This window comes from Dipodomys merriami, unplaced genomic scaffold (assembly GCF_024711535.1).
Source record: "Dipodomys merriami isolate MVZ:Mamm:240054 unplaced genomic scaffold, mDipMer1.0.p SCAF_190, whole genome shotgun sequence".
Lineage (NCBI taxonomy): Eukaryota > Metazoa > Chordata > Mammalia > Rodentia > Heteromyidae > Dipodomys > Dipodomys merriami.
In genome coordinates this window covers 404969-423107 of record NW_027203271.1, presented here as the reverse complement: position 1 = coordinate 423107, position 18139 = coordinate 404969, and the positions used below count along the sequence as shown (strand labels likewise).

At 41.7% G+C, this 18139-nt stretch overlaps 1 pseudogene; it reads left to right on the top strand.

Annotated features, from left to right (window-relative positions):
- The first annotated feature begins 437 nt into the window (after positions 1 to 437).
- Positions 438 to 16661, top strand: LOC138831269 (tubulin beta-2A chain-like; annotated as a pseudogene).
- The last annotated feature ends 1478 nt before the right edge of the window (positions 16662 to 18139 follow it).

Here is an 18139-nt window from a genome sequence, read left to right as displayed (position 1 = left end):
TTGTTTTTTGTTCTTGTTTTGGTTTTTGTTTTGTAAAAATACTGTACAAAGGGTTACAATTACATGGGCAAGATAATGAGTACATTTCTTATCAAACATTGTTGCCTCCTCCTATGTTTTCCTTCCCATCTCTTCCCATACCTTCCCTTACCCCTTAACAGATCCTCCCCCCCCCCCAGCAATGTTGCAAAGTTCGTTTTTTGACATAATGACTTGTACATCTCATTGTTGCAATGGGTCCACCTGCATCCCTATTTAAACAAGACCCTCAGGTTATATTTTATTTTTCCATTTGGAGTGTGAATGCAGGCCCTGAGATCATAAGCAGCATCTTGAAGTGTATGGACAGCTGTATTGAGCTACAAGACTCACCTCAGAAAACAAGCAGAGGAAGTGGGATGCAAAATTGACTGAGAGTCAATTTCCACATTAAAGGCATGAATACAAGGGTGAGTCCATTTGAAGAGAGGTCTCCAACAATTTCATGGGACCCCATGGACAAGCCTGGCAGGAAGACACGTGTGTGTGTGTGTGTGTGTGTGTGTGTGTGTGTGTGTGTGTGTGTGTGTGTGTGTGTGTGTGTGTGTGTGTGTGTGCCTGAAGGCTGGGCAGGGGCTCAGGCTTCTCTACAGCTCCACTTCTGGCTTTTTTGGTAGTTGATTGGAGATGAGATTCTGATGGACTCTCCTACCAAGGCAGGCTTCGACTGTGATATTCAAATCCCAGCCTCATGAGTAGCTGGTATTAAAGAAGTGAGGCACTGGAACCTGTCAGGAATCCTCTTAAATACCAGAGCTATTCTTAGGGAGACAGGAAACACCTCAGTCCAAAAGATGGTGTTTTTTTCATGCTTTAAAGAAAAAATGCACTCAATACTAAAGTATGAAGTAATATTGAAGGAAAGAAGACAGCAAACTTTCATAAATCTGGCGTTGTGAAAGCCCATCAGACATGAGTCTTTCATATAGGAATCTATGTGGCAACATTGAGACTCACCCATGTGGTCATGTGAACTGGTTGAAGACCTATTCTCACACTGACATACCTTCAAAAGTCTGGGGTTCTGCTCTGTGGAAGATGTTTCCCAGTCACACTTGTAAGTCTCTTAGTTTTTCACACTTCTCATCCCTCATTCTTAGTATTCACCAAGTATCTTTTCCATTGCTGCTCCAGAAGGTGTTTTCAATGTCACTGTAAGGATTAATCTAATAAGAGAAACATGTTTGAAGAACTTTAATACTTATATTAATAATATCATTACTAATAAAGAGTATTATTCAAGAACTACTTTAAGATAAATAAAACATGATTTGGAGCAGTTATGTAGTTTGGATATTAAATATGATAACACACATATATTCTTAGGCCATTACAAATCTGTAGTTACTGCAATCTTACAATACATATATTCTTAAGAAAGAAAAAGTGTTGATAAGATAAGCAACCCAGTAGTTGTTGAATGAGATAAATATAGTGAGGACTTCTGTTGAGCTAGTACACACTGGTTCTTGCTCTGAAAGCATCACCTATCTGTTCTGAGAGCCAGTCAGGCTTAAGTAGGACACATGCTTCCAGATGACAGACCTGCCTGGCATTCACTGCCTAAGTCCATTCAGGCCCACAGCCCATAGAAAATATAGAACAACCTTCAGAACAGTCATCCCGACTTTAAAGCTCAAGCCTAGCTCATCAGCAGACTGATGTCTGAGGATTGTGGTTCAAAGTCACCCTGGGCAGCAAAGTCTGGAAGACCCTTATCTCCAGTTAACCACAAAAAAGCCACAGTGGGAGGGATAAACTGAGAGCAAGGGAAGGGGTGTAATTATCCCCCAAAAATGTATTCATTACCTGACAACTGTTTAATTTAACTGACTTAACTGTTACCCCTCTGAACATCATATTCCTAATAATATTTTTTAAGAAAACGAAAATGAGGCTGGGAAGGTGGCTCAATGGTTGAGTGCTTGCCTTGCATTCATGAGGCCCTGAATTCAATTCCTCAGTACCATATAAGCAGAAAGAAAGCTGGAAGGGACGCTGTGGCTCAAGTGGTAGAGCACTAGCCTTGATCTGAAGAGATGAGGGACAGTGCCCAAGCCCAGAATTCATGCCCGTAACTGACAAAAAAAATAAAGAAAAGGAAATAAAAAAGGAAGAGTATTGCTGCCAGGCTCAGTGGCCAAGCCTGTACTCCTAGCTATTCATAAGGCTGAGGATCAGTGATTGAAGCCAACTTGGGTAGGAAAGCCTATACGAATTTTATCTCAAATTATGTACAAAAAAAATCTAGAAGTAGAGTTGTGGCTCCAGTGGTAAAGCAGTAGACTTGAGGGGAAAAACAAACTACAGGTATAGTATCCATTTCCTGATTGCAAGCCCCAGAAAGGCACAGAATAAAAGAAGGAAAGACACTATGAACTTGGTTTATCTGTACCTGAGATGACTTTGTTAGAGACGATTATGGACTGAAACTCTGAACAGGGCATACTAGGTCTGGCATTTTTTCTACACAAACTGTGTGCACAACCATCTTAAGTCCTTCGCTATTTTATAGTTGCAGGTTACATTATCTTCTCACCATGGAAGAGGTCCAGTATTTACTTTCCCTAGGGTAGCTGCTTCCTTGTCTTCTGCTCTTTACTCATGGACAGCAGTATTTTAACTGAGAATGCAAGGAGGAGGATTGGCAATGCCTTGAAAAAGGGAATATTCTAGAAGTGGGTGAGATGGTGGTGATAATGCCCAGGACCAGGTGAGCATTTTGGTGATGATTGGGCATGGTGTGTCATTCTTTATCAATATGCTGAGGGGCCATCGACATGAAAAGGAGGCCTCAATGCCTCCTGGGGTCATTCAGACTACATAGATATAAGCCAGCTAATCTTCCTCTCACTTTCCCAGCATGGAGTTATGGGCCCTGGCTGGAAGGGGACTCATGCCCAAGTATGGACAGCTATCCATACAACATCCAGTTGTGTCCTCTACATTGTTACTACATTGAGAGCAGTGCAGCACAAATCACATGGAGCATGTCTAAATCATTAAAGGGATGGGAAAGTGGTTCTATGTTATATGGACCAAGACAGACAGAGAACACCATATAAATTCCCTTTCAGAGACCCCCCTTCTGTTCAATGGCCAAGAGAACATACAGGAAAACCTGCAGAAGGAGGAGCTATGTTCCTAACCTGGACCCTTCACTGCATGATTTCCCAAAGCTTATGGATACAATGAAACTAAATCTCTCCAAGATGAGGCACGAAGTCTCTCAGAGACCATTGCCCACATCTGTGAGGAGAGCATAGGAGGTAAAATGGACTGTCAGGGGAGGGGAATAGCCACAGAGTGTCTCCATGACATCTCTGGCATCCAGTATTCAGATAATTAGGGAAAGGTTATGAAAGCCTATTTGGTGTGGATAGTGAATCATTGCAGCAGGTGGCACAGAGGATGGGAAAGCGAGTTTAGGAGTACATGGGTCACATCAAGTCTCAAGATGTGCAGATCTACCATCAAGAGAGCTGGACATTATGTTGGATATGTTACATGATAGCCTTTGCTAATGCCATCTTAGACACATGTTATACTACAGTGACTCTGCTGTCTACTACCACAAATGCATGGAAGAGAGATAGAAACTTCATACAGTTGCTGACATCACCAAGATCATCCTAAGGAAGAACTTCATAGACATTATCATCTGATTGTGTGTGGGGTCTGGGGTGGGGGGGGTGTATGTGTGGACACTAGGGATTCAACTTTGGGCCTGGACAGTGCCCCTGAGCCTCTTTTGCTCAAGGCTTGTACTATAGCTCTTAAGCCACAGATCCACTTTCAGCTTTTTTGATATTTTATTGGAGTCTCATAAGTATTTACTTACAAGATAAACTTTAATTATGAGGTGATATGATTTTAAGGATGATATACTACTATGCAAATGCAATAAATAAAAATGGGAGGTAAAAAGACACTCTAAGGAGTATATAGGAAGTTTTATGAAATCCATGAAAGTATATCTTAAAAAAGTGTTATTAGTGACTTAAACAGCAGTGCTAAATTTTTTGTCCTGGATAAATGAATGCAGTCAGTTATTTCTGTTTAAATGTATAATGTTATTTTTATCTTTTTACTGTTTGTAATCTATACTATTAATATTAATAGGTGTAGGAGACTCGAGCTGAGCTGTTGAACCTGGAAAAGGTTTGAGAGGTTGGAACACCACCTCAATAGTACTCAGAAAGCTGAGAGCTGACCATGCAAAGGTTAAAACACAGCTCTGTGAAGTAAGCCAGGCCCAAAGTTATTTGAAATAACTAGTATATGTCTGAGACAAACAGAAACTGTCAGACAAGTTGATGTTAGGTGAAATGAACCCCAAGATAAGGATTCAAAGTTTTTTTCTTTCTTGAGATTGTTTCCAACATACTTATAAAATGATTTCTTTGTTGCTTTATATGTACCTCCCCCATGGTATTAGCCCTGCTTTCACTGTATTTGATGTTGGTATAATTTGTGGAAAGGAAGGGAAGAAAAACAATTTGTTTAAATAGGGATACTGGTGGACCCATTGCAACAATGAGATGTACAACACATTATGTCGAAAAGCGAACTTTACAACTTTGGGGTGGGGTAGGAAGAGCGGGAGGGAGGGGTGTGGGGAGGGATGGGGGGAGGGATGGGAGATGGAAAGGGATAGGAAGGGAAAACAAAGGAGGAGGCAACAATGCTTAATAAGAAATGTACTCATTATCTTGCCCATGCAATTGTAACTCCTCTGTATGGTATTTTCACAATAAAAAATCAATCAATCAATAAATATATAAATAGGGTTACAGGTGACCCCATTACAACAATGAAATGTATAAGATGTTATGTTGAAAAACGAACTTTACAACTTCGGTGGGGGGTGGAGGGAGAGAAGGGGGGTTGAGAAGGGAAGGGATGGTAAGGGGAAACAAAGGAGGAGGTAAGAATGCTTGATAAGAAATGTACTCACTATCTTGCCAATGTAATTGTACTCCTCTGTATGGTATTTTCACAATTTTACAAAAAAGCACAGCTCTGGAGAGGGTTAAGCTATTGCCCCCTTCCATAGTGCTTTAAAGGCCTTGAAGCCTGGGAGGTAAAAGAATTGACAACTTAACCTAGGAAGCTAGATAAAATAGACCAAATGTCTGGATTTTCTCTGGGTTGCATTCTCCTTTCTCAAAACAAAAAGGGAACCAGTGTTTCTCACTCACTGTGGTGGCTCTGATTGCAATATAGAAGCTTCATTTTTGCATGTATCCATGGTAACATTCCCAGCGTGAATTCAAATAAATATGATTGCTTGTGTGACCTGGGGCCCAGGTGCCAGTAAGCCTTGGTACCCAAGGTCCTCATTGATTTTTTTTTCTTTTTCTCTATACCTGTCTGGTATTTTCTAATTTTCTTCAGCTTGGTATCCTATTGCACTGCCTTGGGTTGCAATTAGCAACAAATATGAATATTCTTGAGTTGTAAAACATAAAAGACTTACAAACTTTCTTATCCCAGATGGCTTCAAACCACAATCCTCAGATCTAAGCCTTCTGAGTAGTATTACAGGCATAAGCCACTGGCAACCAGCATGCATCTGAAGAATTGATATCAGTGAGATCTTTCTTGGGGAATGTCTGCACATCTCAGTCCTCCTCAGCTCTGTTCCTTCCTGTTGCCCAAACAGAATCAAACACTTTCACTCCTTTATGTTCAAAATCCTTGAAGTTAGTGAACTGACTTGCCTGCCATGTACCTCCTTTCTATAAATACAATAGTGGGTTTTACTTCTTACCATCGATTAACTAAATTAACTGGGATCCACACAGAGGTGACATGTCCTTTTCTGGATTTCACACCGTACACCTATGTTTTACTTTATCTAATAAAGTTAACATAACTTACCTTGTTTGAGGTTTCTTAGTTCCCATATTTCTTCCTTCTCATCCCTCTTTCCCTTGCACAGAAGGAAGAACAATTTGGAATTGTGAAGAGTGAGTTTTTAGTCATTTTCTGAAAAGCTTTGCCAATGGATCCTGATTTCCAAGTCCTGAGTAACTGGCCTGTAAAGCCTTGTTCTTTAATCTCTCCTCAGCTGACACAAATGACCATATATATCTTAAAAAGGCTTTGGGAAATGAGTTCAGGTTATCAGTTAGGAATCCTAATTACCTGGTCACTGCGCATAAGTTGTTTTTGTTTTTTGTTTTGTTTTGTTTTGTTTGAATAGTGTACAATTAGTACCAGAATTAGACTTCCAAGTATTTTTTTTAAATTCAAAGCTAGCAGGCTTTCTTATTTGAACCACAGATCAACTTCTGCCCCACTCTCTTTATCTTTTGGTGGTAAATAGGACAGAAGTGTCCCACAGGAATTCAAGGGCACTACACAGTATCCTCAAATCTGAGGACTGTGGTTCACAGCCAGCCTGGGCAGGAAAGTCAATGAGCCTCCTATTCCCAACTAATCAGCAAAAAGAAGTGGAACTGTGGCTGAAGTGGTAGAGCAGCAACCTTGAGCCTAAAAAAAGCTAAGATAAAGCTAAGAAAAAAAAGTTTTAAAAAAAGGTAAGTGAAAAACAGATCTAGCACTAAGACAACCACAAAATAAATTTTTAAAAAAGTACAAGAGAGCACAAAGAGTCTTAGAAATGATAAAAATTAACAAGAAACTGGTGGCTCACACTTGAAATTCTAGCTACTCAAAACACTGAAATAGAGCATTACTATTCCAAGCCAGCCAGGACAGGAAAGCCCATTGTGTGTGTGTGTGTGTGTGTGTGTGTGTGTGTGTGTGTGTGTGTGTGTGTGTGTGTGTGTGTGTGTGTGTGTGTAAAAAGCCCATTGTGTGTGTGTGTGTGTGTGTGTGTGTAAAAAGCCCATTGTGTGTGTGTGTGTGTGTGTGTGTGTGTATGAGTGTGTGTGTGTTCCTTTCTGGGATATGATCTACAAGTTTTTGCTTGACCATTTCCAATCTTTTGGAGGTTAATTTGAGATAAGAATTTCATGAACTTTCCTTGTCCTCTGACAATGAACCGCAATCAGTATAATTCAGGACCTTGTGGGAGTGTCTATACTTCCCTCCTACTAACCACCAAAACCAAAAAATGAACCAAATTGTAACTGTTACTAAACTTTTAGAGCATTCTATCCTTCAGCAAGATTGGTGAGGCCCTAAAAACAAGAGAGAGAACCAACAAATAAATGTATGTGAAGAAGAAAAGAGCCAATTAGTTTTTTATAATATAGACTCATATCTTTAATCCAAGCTGAAATGTAAAGATTACAGTTCGAATCCAGCCTGGGCAGGAAAGTCCAACTAACTTCTTTTTGAGTGTGCTAGACATGGGCTTGAACTTGAGGGTTTTTACTCAAGTTTAAAAATACTACTTCCTGTCTCATCTGGTTAATTGGAGATGAGTCTGATGGACTTTCTAGCCCAGGCTGGCTTTAAACTGTAATCCTTAGATTTTAGGATACTGTGTAGTGCCTTGGTTCCCATGGGACTCTTATCTACTATTAACCACTAAAAGAAAAATAGAGGCGGAAGTTGAGCTGAGGCTCAAGTAGTAGAGCCTGCTAGCTTTGAAATGAAAAACAAAATACCCAAAATAAAACAAAACAACCCTCATAGTCACTAGGCCTTGAATTCAAGCCTCCCCTCCCCCCCAAAAGAACCCTCAGGAGTTGAGTTTTTGTTCCTGCTAGCTTTGAGCAAAAAACAAAAGGCCAAAAATCTCATGGACAGTGAAGTAGTGTGGCCTAAATGTAGAGCCTGCTAGTTTTGATCTAAAAAAAACAAGCCAGGTACCTCTGGCTCATGCCTGTAATCCTTGCTACTCAGGAAGCTTAGATCTGAGAATCACATTTGGAAGCCAGCCTCGGCTAAAAAGTCCCCTGGTGACTGTTTTTTTTCCAACTAAGTAGAAGTGGCACTGTCTCTGAAAATAGTAGTGTACCTGCTGTGTCCCTGACAGACAGTTCCTAGGCATTGAGTTCAAGCCCCCAACTGACAATATCAATAAATTAATTAATTAAATACTGAGCATAAATGAGTAGGCCCTAATAATAAAGGACATAAACTTTGAAAAAGGGGGAAGGGACAATCAAATAAATGAAAAGGTGGAAAAGGAGCTATTAAGGCTTTCTAAATCAAAACTGTAAGTCTACCTGCTCAGATTACTGAAAACTGAGGACTGTGGTTCAAAGCCAGCCCAGGCAGGAAAGTACAGGAGACATATTTTACTGTGTTCAGTATGGGGGCTTGAACTTGCTATGTTTTGCTCATGGCTACAGGTCTACTTCTTCCAACCTCTTGGTGGTTATTAGAGATAATTGTCTCATTGACTTTCTTGCCCAAGACTGGCATTGAACCATGATTCTCAGATTTCAGTCCTTTCTGTAATGCTCTTGACTTTCTATTGATATTCTAATCTCCTATTAACCACAAAAAATGCAAAAGTTGAGCTGTGGCTCAAGTAGTGAAACCAGCTACTATTAAGGTAAAAATAAATAAACCTCAAGGAAAGTCATCTTGACTTAATTTCAAGACCTAAGAACCACCACTCAATTAAAAAAAATAGAACTTCAGTCACTGTGACCTGAGTTTAAGCCCTAGAAAAAGAGCTGCAAAAAAGAAAAACAGCCTGTAGTTTACCTGTGGTCAAAGTTGTAGGGCATGGTAGTTTCAAGGGAAACAAAAAAACAGCATAAGAGCTAGCGCCTAATAACAAATGTCAAAAGGAAAGAAAGAAAGAATAAATAACTGAAAAGGTGAAAGAAGAGGTAATTAAAGATTTGTAAATGTTGACTCACACTTATAATTCTGAATGCTAAGGAAACGGAAATCTGTAGGTCATGGTTCAAAGCCATACTGGACAGGAAAGTCCATGAAACTTGCTTCAGTGTGTTCAGTTGAGGGACTTAAAATTGAAGTGTTTTGCTCAAGGCTACAGCTCTACTATCTTCCACCTATTAGATTGACTGGAGATAAGAGTCTCATTGACTTTTCTGCCCAGGCTGACTTTGAACTCTGATCATCAGATTTCAAGCCTTCCTGTACTGCCCTGGACTACCCATGGAATTCTTGCCTCATATTAATCACTTAAAGAAGGCAGAAGTTTAGCTGTGGCTCAAGTAGTAGAGCCACCTACCCTTCAGTTAACTAAGTAAATCAATAAAACCTCAGAAAGAGAGGAGAGGAATGAGAGTGAAAGACAGAACGTCTTACAATAAGCAAAAGGAAAGAAATGTATATATCACCTGGAAGAAATAATTGTATTGTCGAAGCTTATAGAATTGTATTGTCAAAGCTTATAGAATTCACAAACTTTAACAACCATAATAATGACAATTTGCATTGTGAAGGTTAAAATATGTTTGTGACTTCAACTAAATATCACTATTCCACAATATTCTGAAATAGAAATTTAGGTAATCACCTAATCTCAATAATAGTAAAAATCTCAAAAAGAGTCACCAGGCCTTAATTTCAAGCTCTAACACCAACGTGCCTAACTCTGGCCAAACACACACACACACATACACACACACACACACACACACACACACACACACACACACACACACACACAAACAGAGAGCAGGAGCTGAGTTCTCATGCTTGGAGCAAAAGCCAAATGAAACAAAAAGTAGACTGTAGTAGACCTATGGCTTAAGTAATAAAGCAAGCTGCTTTTAAGAGAAAAGAAAAGAAAACCTGAGTATGAAGGCAAGGCCCTAAGCCCCTGACTCTTCCCAGAATGGAAATCAGTCATGGAATCCAACAGTTTGTGCTTGTTCTTGGGATCACAGCTGAACGTGCCCCTTCAGTTCTAGGCCCTCCTATCAAAAATAGAAGGTAGGCTTGTTCTTGGCTTCTGGCACAAGTACCTTGTGTAAAGGAAGCCCCTCCTCATGCTTCCTGGATCCCAGGGTTCAGCCTCTCTTGTGAGTCAGGGTGGGACGTGGATGGCAGTGTGACAAGAGGTTCCAAATAGAGTGGCAGCTGTGCTAATTGACTTGAGGATGACAGCTGGATGCCAGGGCTAAGTGATAACAGGTAGCTATCTCTGATTACCCAGCAGTAGGAAGAATGAGCTGGAGCACCTACTGGCTCTGCCTATCAAGTCCACCCCATCTCCTCTGCCCCTGTAACAACCAGAGGTTTAAATGGGGATCTGAGTTGGCTGTGTCAGATTCCTTCTCCCCAGCCCTACCTGTTTGCTTCTGTGTACACCACTGCTGAGGACACGCATCCAACTGCTCTGCAGCCCTACACCGTGAGGGAGATCATGTACATACAGGCAAGCCACTGTGGCAACCAGATTGGCGCAAAGGGGAGCATGACACTGGCCTAGGATCCCAGTCTCAAATTTAGGGGGATGAGGAGGAAGAGGATGGGGTTGGAGGTTGCAGGTGGTGGTGGTCATGTCTAGGCTGAGGTAGGTGGGGCTCCATAATAGTCCCTAACCTCCTGGAAATCAAGTCCCCCAGATAGTTTCCCCAATTTCCCTAATTTGTGTGGCCCAGGTGGGTGTGGTTTTTTAAGCAAGGCTTGCATGTCTTTGTCTTACCTGAGACTCAAGTCATTGTACTTAGTTTCCTGGGAATAGACTAATGCATTTTTGGTCTGATTTGAATGAAAGGAGTGCAGTGTCTTTGAGCTGACAGATACAGAGGATTCCCTTTTTGTCAACTGATGAGTATCAGATAATTGAGAACAGTTCGTCCACCTTAATGCAAATTTCTCTGAGTTTTCATGCCTTAACTCAGTTCCCTTAAGTTGGGTGTTTTCTAAATCAGTGGTTGTCTAAATCAGTGTATGCTCTGAGGACCCTTGGGGTTCTGGAGACCCTTCTAGCTGAGTCTTCAAGTTACTGCTTTGGCAACTTAATGTCCATATAAGACCAGGTTCTGGTCATAGAATCCAAACAGAATATGGTATCCCATAAGATAGAATACTCATAGGAGAACCCAGATGTCTTCTATTCAGCAAGATAGCAAAGAGATTAACAAAACTAAAATACTATCAATTTTTGTGCTTTTTTAATTTAAAAAATCTAATTTTTTTACAAAAATAGTTGTGTCAACAGGACTTGGGTTTCTTATAGTTATTTTAAAATCCATTGTTTGGACAGTTAACATTCTAGGCCATAATACACTTCTATTTCCATCTCAGTTTTGGGAAATGCTAAGCAATGAGCACAACATTGACTGCACTGGAAACTACTATGTAGACAGCAGCTTACAGCTGCAGAGAATCGAGGTGTATTACAATGAGGCAGCTAGTGAGTGTCTCCCAACTGGCTTCCAATACCGTGGCAGAATAGGTCCCTAGGAATACTAATGACAAGGAAGGAGTTCCTGCCTTTCTTAGGGTGGTATTGTAGTTCGAATTTGGGGCCTCCATCTTGTAAGTCAAGTGCTGTATCCACCTGAGCCACTCCACCATATATTTTGTTTTAATTTTTGAGTATACACTTGTGAATTCCTCAGGAAAGCCTTTTACTGAATTCCCCCTACCTGTACTTGCTGACTAGCCACACCTGGATTTTTTTTTCTTGTCATGGGGTTTCAACTCTGGGCATAGGCATTGTCCTTCATCTCTTCAATCTTTCTTTTCCTTTTATTATCAGGGGTTCCTTTTTTTAGAACTCTCTGGGCTTCTGGGATAACTCCTTCTAGCTTAGTTTAATTCATTAATTCTGCTTGTTGTAACATATTTGGAAATTTTAAGTTTTTATGTTTACTATGCGTGAGCTGCAAAACCGCTTGTGAAGTTGTAGGAGTTTTTGGAGGCAGCGTCACATCAGATGATAGATTGATTGGGGCATTGCCCACATTTAATCTTTGGTCCTAGTCTTTATTATTTAGAGAAGTCATCTCCATTGGACTGGAAAGAAACAACATGCTCTGTTCACGGATCAATAGAAAAATAGCCAAAACGAGAATAAAAGCAACGAATGTACAGCCAAGAAGAATATAGTAAGAATAAAGGTAGAGGCTTATAAAGGTGCAGCCAAGTGTATGGGATGCCTTGAACCAACACCCTCTTCCTGCAGGCATGCTTCCTTAAAGCTCTTTGTCTAACACGATCTCATGCAGAGGTGGCATAGGAGGTGGCATGGCACCAACTATTTCAGGTAGTTTCTTGGAGATAAGAGTCTCCCAGAATTTCCTGCCCCAGCTGGCTTCAATCTGCGATCCTAAGATCTCAGACTTTTGAGTAGCTAGAATTTCACCCTTCAGCAACCAGAGCCCAGTTGCATTGCCCTCTTTAAAATACAGATTAAATTTCTAAAAAGAAAATTTTTGAAATTGAAAATTTTAAAATTTTAAAGAGGGATGTTCAGTCACTAATATATATGTGAATAGTCCAAATCACAAAGCATAAATAAAGTGTCTCACCCTGAAATCTATAACACTTCTGGACTTCAGCATTTTGAATATGAATACTTAGCCAACAATAAATTCTTTTTAAGGTTTTTAAAGTAAAAAACGTTGTTGTGATGTAGAAAAACCCAATAATAATGTGTAAACACTGCTTTTAAATGATTCATATTGTCTTTCCTAATACAAACAACCTTACTGAAGTCTACAGAGTAGATTTTCAGTTTTTGTAAATGTCAATGTGAAATTCATTTAATTTTATATAAAGAGTTTCCATTCTACATTATTGTATACAAACAGAATCGTAGATAATTGGTTTTCCTGTGTAATAAACCAATGAAAAAGTGCAAACAAAAGGACAGAGCTATTTAATGTATTTGAGTTTTATGGATCTACATTTGGGGATGTCCTCACCTTGGTATTTTGTGTTGATATTGCTTAAGTAAGATATAAGACTTTAATCTTGTGGTTCCTTGGTTGAGAGTTGTGTGGGATTGTGTCACTCCTATGAACAGTATTTTATGTTGTGTCTTTATTAGATCCTGCATATCAGGCAGGATGGCCAGTTTTCTTCATGTGATTGTTTAGGAAGGGGGCAATCTCAAACTCATGTTTATATCATTTTAACTGATATCCCTTTTGAAAAATCAGGTTAAATGGCAAATTGCAAGTAATCGCCCAAGGTTGCTCTGAGTATTTGAATACAGGGAAATGTGCTATTTGATAACAATTATTGAAACATTATAACACAAGAAATACGTATTTTATGTATTTTCCCCAGGAAAGCATTATACTTGAATTCCTCTACATTTACTTGCTGAAGAGCCACACCTGGCTCTTTTGTTTTGTTTGTTTTTTTGTCGGCAGTGGCGCTTAAACTCTGGGCCTATGCACTGTGCCCCAACTCTTCTGTTCAAAACAAGCAGCCATACCACTTAAGCCACAGTGCCATTTCTGGTTTTCTATTAGTTTATTGGAGATAAGAGTCTCACAGACTTTCCTGCCGAGGCTGGCTTTGAACAGCCATCCTCTGATCTCCAAATCCACAGTTGCTAAGATTATAGGCATGAGCCAATGGTGCTCTGCACCTAGCTACTTTTAATTGGGGAAGGAAAGGGAGAACAACAAAGGAGTGGGTAACAATGTTCAACAATAAATGTTCTCATTTCCTTACTCATGTAACTGTAACTCCTCTATACAGCACCTTTACAATAAAAATAAAATTAACAAAAAAAGAGAAAGGTTCTTGCTGATAGGCAATGATGACTCACACCAGTAATCCTAGCTACTCAGGAGGCTGAGAAATGAGAATCATGGTTCAAATTCAGCCTGGGCAGGAAAGCCCCTGAGACCCTTATCTACAATAAACAACTCAGAAAACTGAAAGTGGGACTGTGGCTCAAGTGATAGAGTGCTAGCCTTGAGCTGAAGAGCTGAGGGACTCAGCCCAGGCTCAGAGTTCAAGCCCCACCATGAACAACAACAACAAGAAAAGGTGTTGTCATCTTTCTTTTGCCCCATTAGACTCAAAGCCTGATGCTCATCTTTGCCTTCTGAGTAGCTGAGATTTCAGCCACCATGCCCAAAGCAAAGGAATGAAATGCATGGAAATAGACAACTGCAAACGTCCTTAAAGTTGCTGAAGCCTCTTGCATGGTGATTCATTCTCAAGATATCTTTTCTGTTTCCATGTCTGAAATGCTGTAATTTCTGTAATGAATGCTGAGAGCCACTTAGAATCATAAGCTCTGCCCCTAAGTTCCTTGTCAAGTATAGGCCTAAGTCAACTCTTGTTCCCACAGGCAACAAATATGTTCCTCGGGCCATCATGGTGGACGTAGAGCCTGGCACCTTAGACTCAGTAAGATTGGAACCATAGAGTTTCAGACCAGACACTTCATATTTAGTAGGTCAGCATGGTCCATGGAAGATGGCTAATAGGCACCCCTCCTTCCTAACATGCAGGCACACTCCAGTTCCCAGAGCTGAGCTGAGCCTTTATCCATCTAGATATCATCCTCACCTAACCTACCTATTTCAGTCCATGGGAGTCATGTCCCTGGCCACTCAATCAGCACAGATAAATGCCAGTCTGCAAACAGCCTCTGAAGGGAATGAACAGCGAGCAGGGAATGCCTCCAACAAGGTTTCAGCGCTGCTGGCCATTTCAAATACCTGGCAATAACAGGGAACCACTTCAGGACACCAGAAATCAAAGCACAGCTATGTATGAGCAAGGTGCAGACAAGTGCCTGCAGCTTAGCTTCCCTCTTACCATTCTGTTCTCCTGTTCCTCCTGTGAAAGTAAGTACTTTTCCATTATTGAGGCAGGCTCTGTTCATTTTTTTTTTTGGTCGGTCGTGGGGCTTGAACTCTGGGCCTGAGCACTGTACCTCAGCTCTTCAGCTCAAGGCAAGCACTCTACCGCTTGAACCACAGCATCTCTTCTGGCTTTTTCTGTTTATGTTGTGTTGAGGAATCGATCCCACGGCATTGTGCATGTGAGGCAAGCACTCTACCACTGAGACCCCTTCCCATCCCCAGGCTCTGCTCATTTTTAGAAGTACGCACGTGGTTTTGGTTAAAATGTATCTTCCTCCACATTGTCTTTACTTTCTTTAGAACCTGGGTGATTTGTAGGGTCCCAGACACATTGAAAACATTTCCTGAGGGCTAGGAAGGTGGCTCAGCAGTACAGTGCTTGCCTTGCATGCATGAGGCCCTGGGTTCGATTCCTCAGCACCATATAAGCAGGAAAAAAAAGCCAGAAGTGGTGCTGTGGCTTAAGTGGTAGAGCACTAGCCTTGAGCTGAAGAGCTGAGGGACAGCGCCCAGGCCCAGAGTTCAGGCCCATGACTGGACCCAAAAAAAGAAAACATTTCCTTTATTTCACCAAAGTGTATCTAAAATAATAGCCAAAGTTGCTCAGAGGAGCCTATAGTCTTCACAATGCATATAACACAGTCATTATTCCTGGAGTATGTGTCTCATCATGTCTTTGTGTCTGATAGGCCAGAACAGGGCAGGCAATAACTGGGCCAAGGGCCACTACACAGAGGGAGCCGCGCTGGTGGAGTCAGTGTTGGAAGTGGTGAGCAGAAAGGTGTGGCTGTCTCCAGGGTTTCTAGCTGCACTACTCCCTGGGAGGTGGCACCAGGTCAGGCATGGGCACCCTGATTCTCAATAAGATCCGAGAGGAGTTCCCAGACAGCATCATGAACACCTTCAGTGTCATGCCCTTGCCCAAGATGTTGGACACTGGCACCTTAGACTCAGTGAGATCGGAACCATTTGGCCAGAGTTTCAGACCAGACAACTTCATATTTGATATGTCATCATAGTCCATAGGAGATGGCTAACAGGCACCCCTCCTCCCTAACATCCAGACACTAGTTCCCAGTGCTGGGCTGAGCCTTTATCCACCTAACCCTATCATCCTCACCTAACCCTACAACACCATCTTATCTGTCCACCAGTTGGTGGAATATGCAGATGAAACATTCTACATTGACAACGAGGCCCTGTATGACATCTGCTTTTGCACCCTGAAGCTGCCCATGCCCACCTATGGAGACCTGAACCACCTGGTGTTGGCTACCATGAGCAAGGTCACCATCTGCCTGTGCTTCCCTGCCCAGCTGAATGCAGACCTGCGCAAGCTGGCTGTGAACATGGTGTCCTTCCCCTGCCTGAACTTCTTCATGCCTGGCCTTGCACCCTGTCCAGCCATGCCAGCCAGCAGTACAATGCTCTTTCAGGGCCCAAGCTCACCCAGCAGATGTTTGACACCAAGAACACGATGGTAACCTGTGATCCCCACCATGGCTGCTACCTGATAGCGGCTGCCATCTTCCGAGGCCGCATGTCCATGAAGGAGGTGGATGAGCAGATGCTCAACTTGCAGAACAAATAAGCAGCTACTTTGCAGAATGGATCCCCAACAACGTGAAGACACTTGTGTGTGACATCCCCCCACATGGCCTCACGATGTTGGCCACATTCATTGGTAACAACACAGCCATCCAGGAACCCTTCAAGCACACCTCAGAGCAGTTCAGTGCCATGTTGCAGCACAAGGCATTCTTGCACTGCTATACAGGCAAGGGTATGGATGAGACGGAGTTCACTGAGGCTGAGAGCAACATCAACAACCCGGTGTCCAAGTACCAGCAATGCAAAGATGCCACTGCTGATGAACAGGGGGAATTTGAAGAAGTCTTGTGGAAGAAGAGGTTTAAGACTTCCCATTGCTAGCAGTGCAACAGGAATGCCAGAGCCTGCCTATGGCTTCTCAAATAAATGGTGCTTTCCTGAGCTACTGTTGTCCTGCAGTGGGACCTTGCTATGTATCATCATGCTCAGCCTTCTCTGTCAGGAACTCACTGACGGTGAATGTAAAAATGCAGATTTCTTTTAAATATGATTGTTTTAAAACCCTATTTGTATAAATAAAGAAGTATACATTTTATACCCTGAGCCCTTATTCTTCTTTAGAATCCTTTTTATTCTTTCAGTGTATTTGAAATATAAATTTGGCCAGAAGGATTTAATCTTAACAATATAGGACTGGTACTCAAGAGGAGTATTAAATTCATGGTTTTTCTGCTATTTTGAAGAGGAGGATGACAAGTGCCAATGTTGTTGTTTTTCCCCCTGGCCCAGTTTTATAGTTTTCAATCTCTCAAAAGCATGCAAGTAGCAAAAAAGCAGTTTGAAGAGAAAGAAAACTAGATCCAGATGCTACTTCTCCTTCAGACAACCACAGGTTCTTGTCTCATGTCCCATCAGAGGGATTTCAGTCACATTCCCCAGAAACTGTATCAGGAACACTGATCCCTGTGTTTAGAGTTCAATTGGCAATGAAGCAGCACTCACAGGATGAGTGCAAGTTCCTGGTTTCCAGGGTAGTTTCTCAAGGTGTCTGGAGCTTTAAGTACAGAAGTGACTCTAGCTGTTTGAGGGAGTGAGAGGCTGAGAAGCTGACTAGTCCCATAGTGTATCCAGAACTGCTTGACACAGTACTTCCAAGTCAAGGAGAGGAGGGGAGACATGGCCTGTCCCAATGACCCATTCTCACGTTCATTTTTCCAGCAGTCAAAGCTGTCTGAGGCCCACAGGGTGTTGTAAGGATATAAGGGATGGATGGATCTAGCCTGTTGGGTATGTTTACTTTACGTGAGTGAAACAGAAATCTCAATTGCTTAGAACCTACAATAGCCAGGAAAAAGGTAAACACTTCTGTTTTCACTGGAGGCCAAATCAGTCACTGGTTCTTTTTGCCAGAATCTTTCACTCTTCTTTCAGTGAGGCTCCAGGCAGGTTGTCTGTGCCAAGCATTCCTCCATGGCCACCAATATCCTGTAAGAGCACCTTTTTCTTCAGAAACAGGGCTATGGGAATATGGCAAATTATAGAAAGCTCTAAGGAAAAGGTACTTCTGGGTGAGGTGCAAGTCCCTTGTTGCTAGTAAAGTTGGGAGATGGTAAGTTCCGTAAGTTTTCCTCTACCAGGCCTGAGGTTGGGGTAGGGTAGGGAGGGGTGGGATAGAGATCTTTAAGCCAAGCTGGTCTCACTCATTAGAAAGTAAAACTGTCCCAGAGAGTGATCTATGACTAGAAGGAGGTTTTGTGTCCTTGCCCCAGGGAGATCAAAGTGCAAATAGCTTCCATTGTGGGAGTCCTAGGGAGTAAGTGTTGACTCCCCTAGGACTCTAGTCCTAGAACTGACCAGGT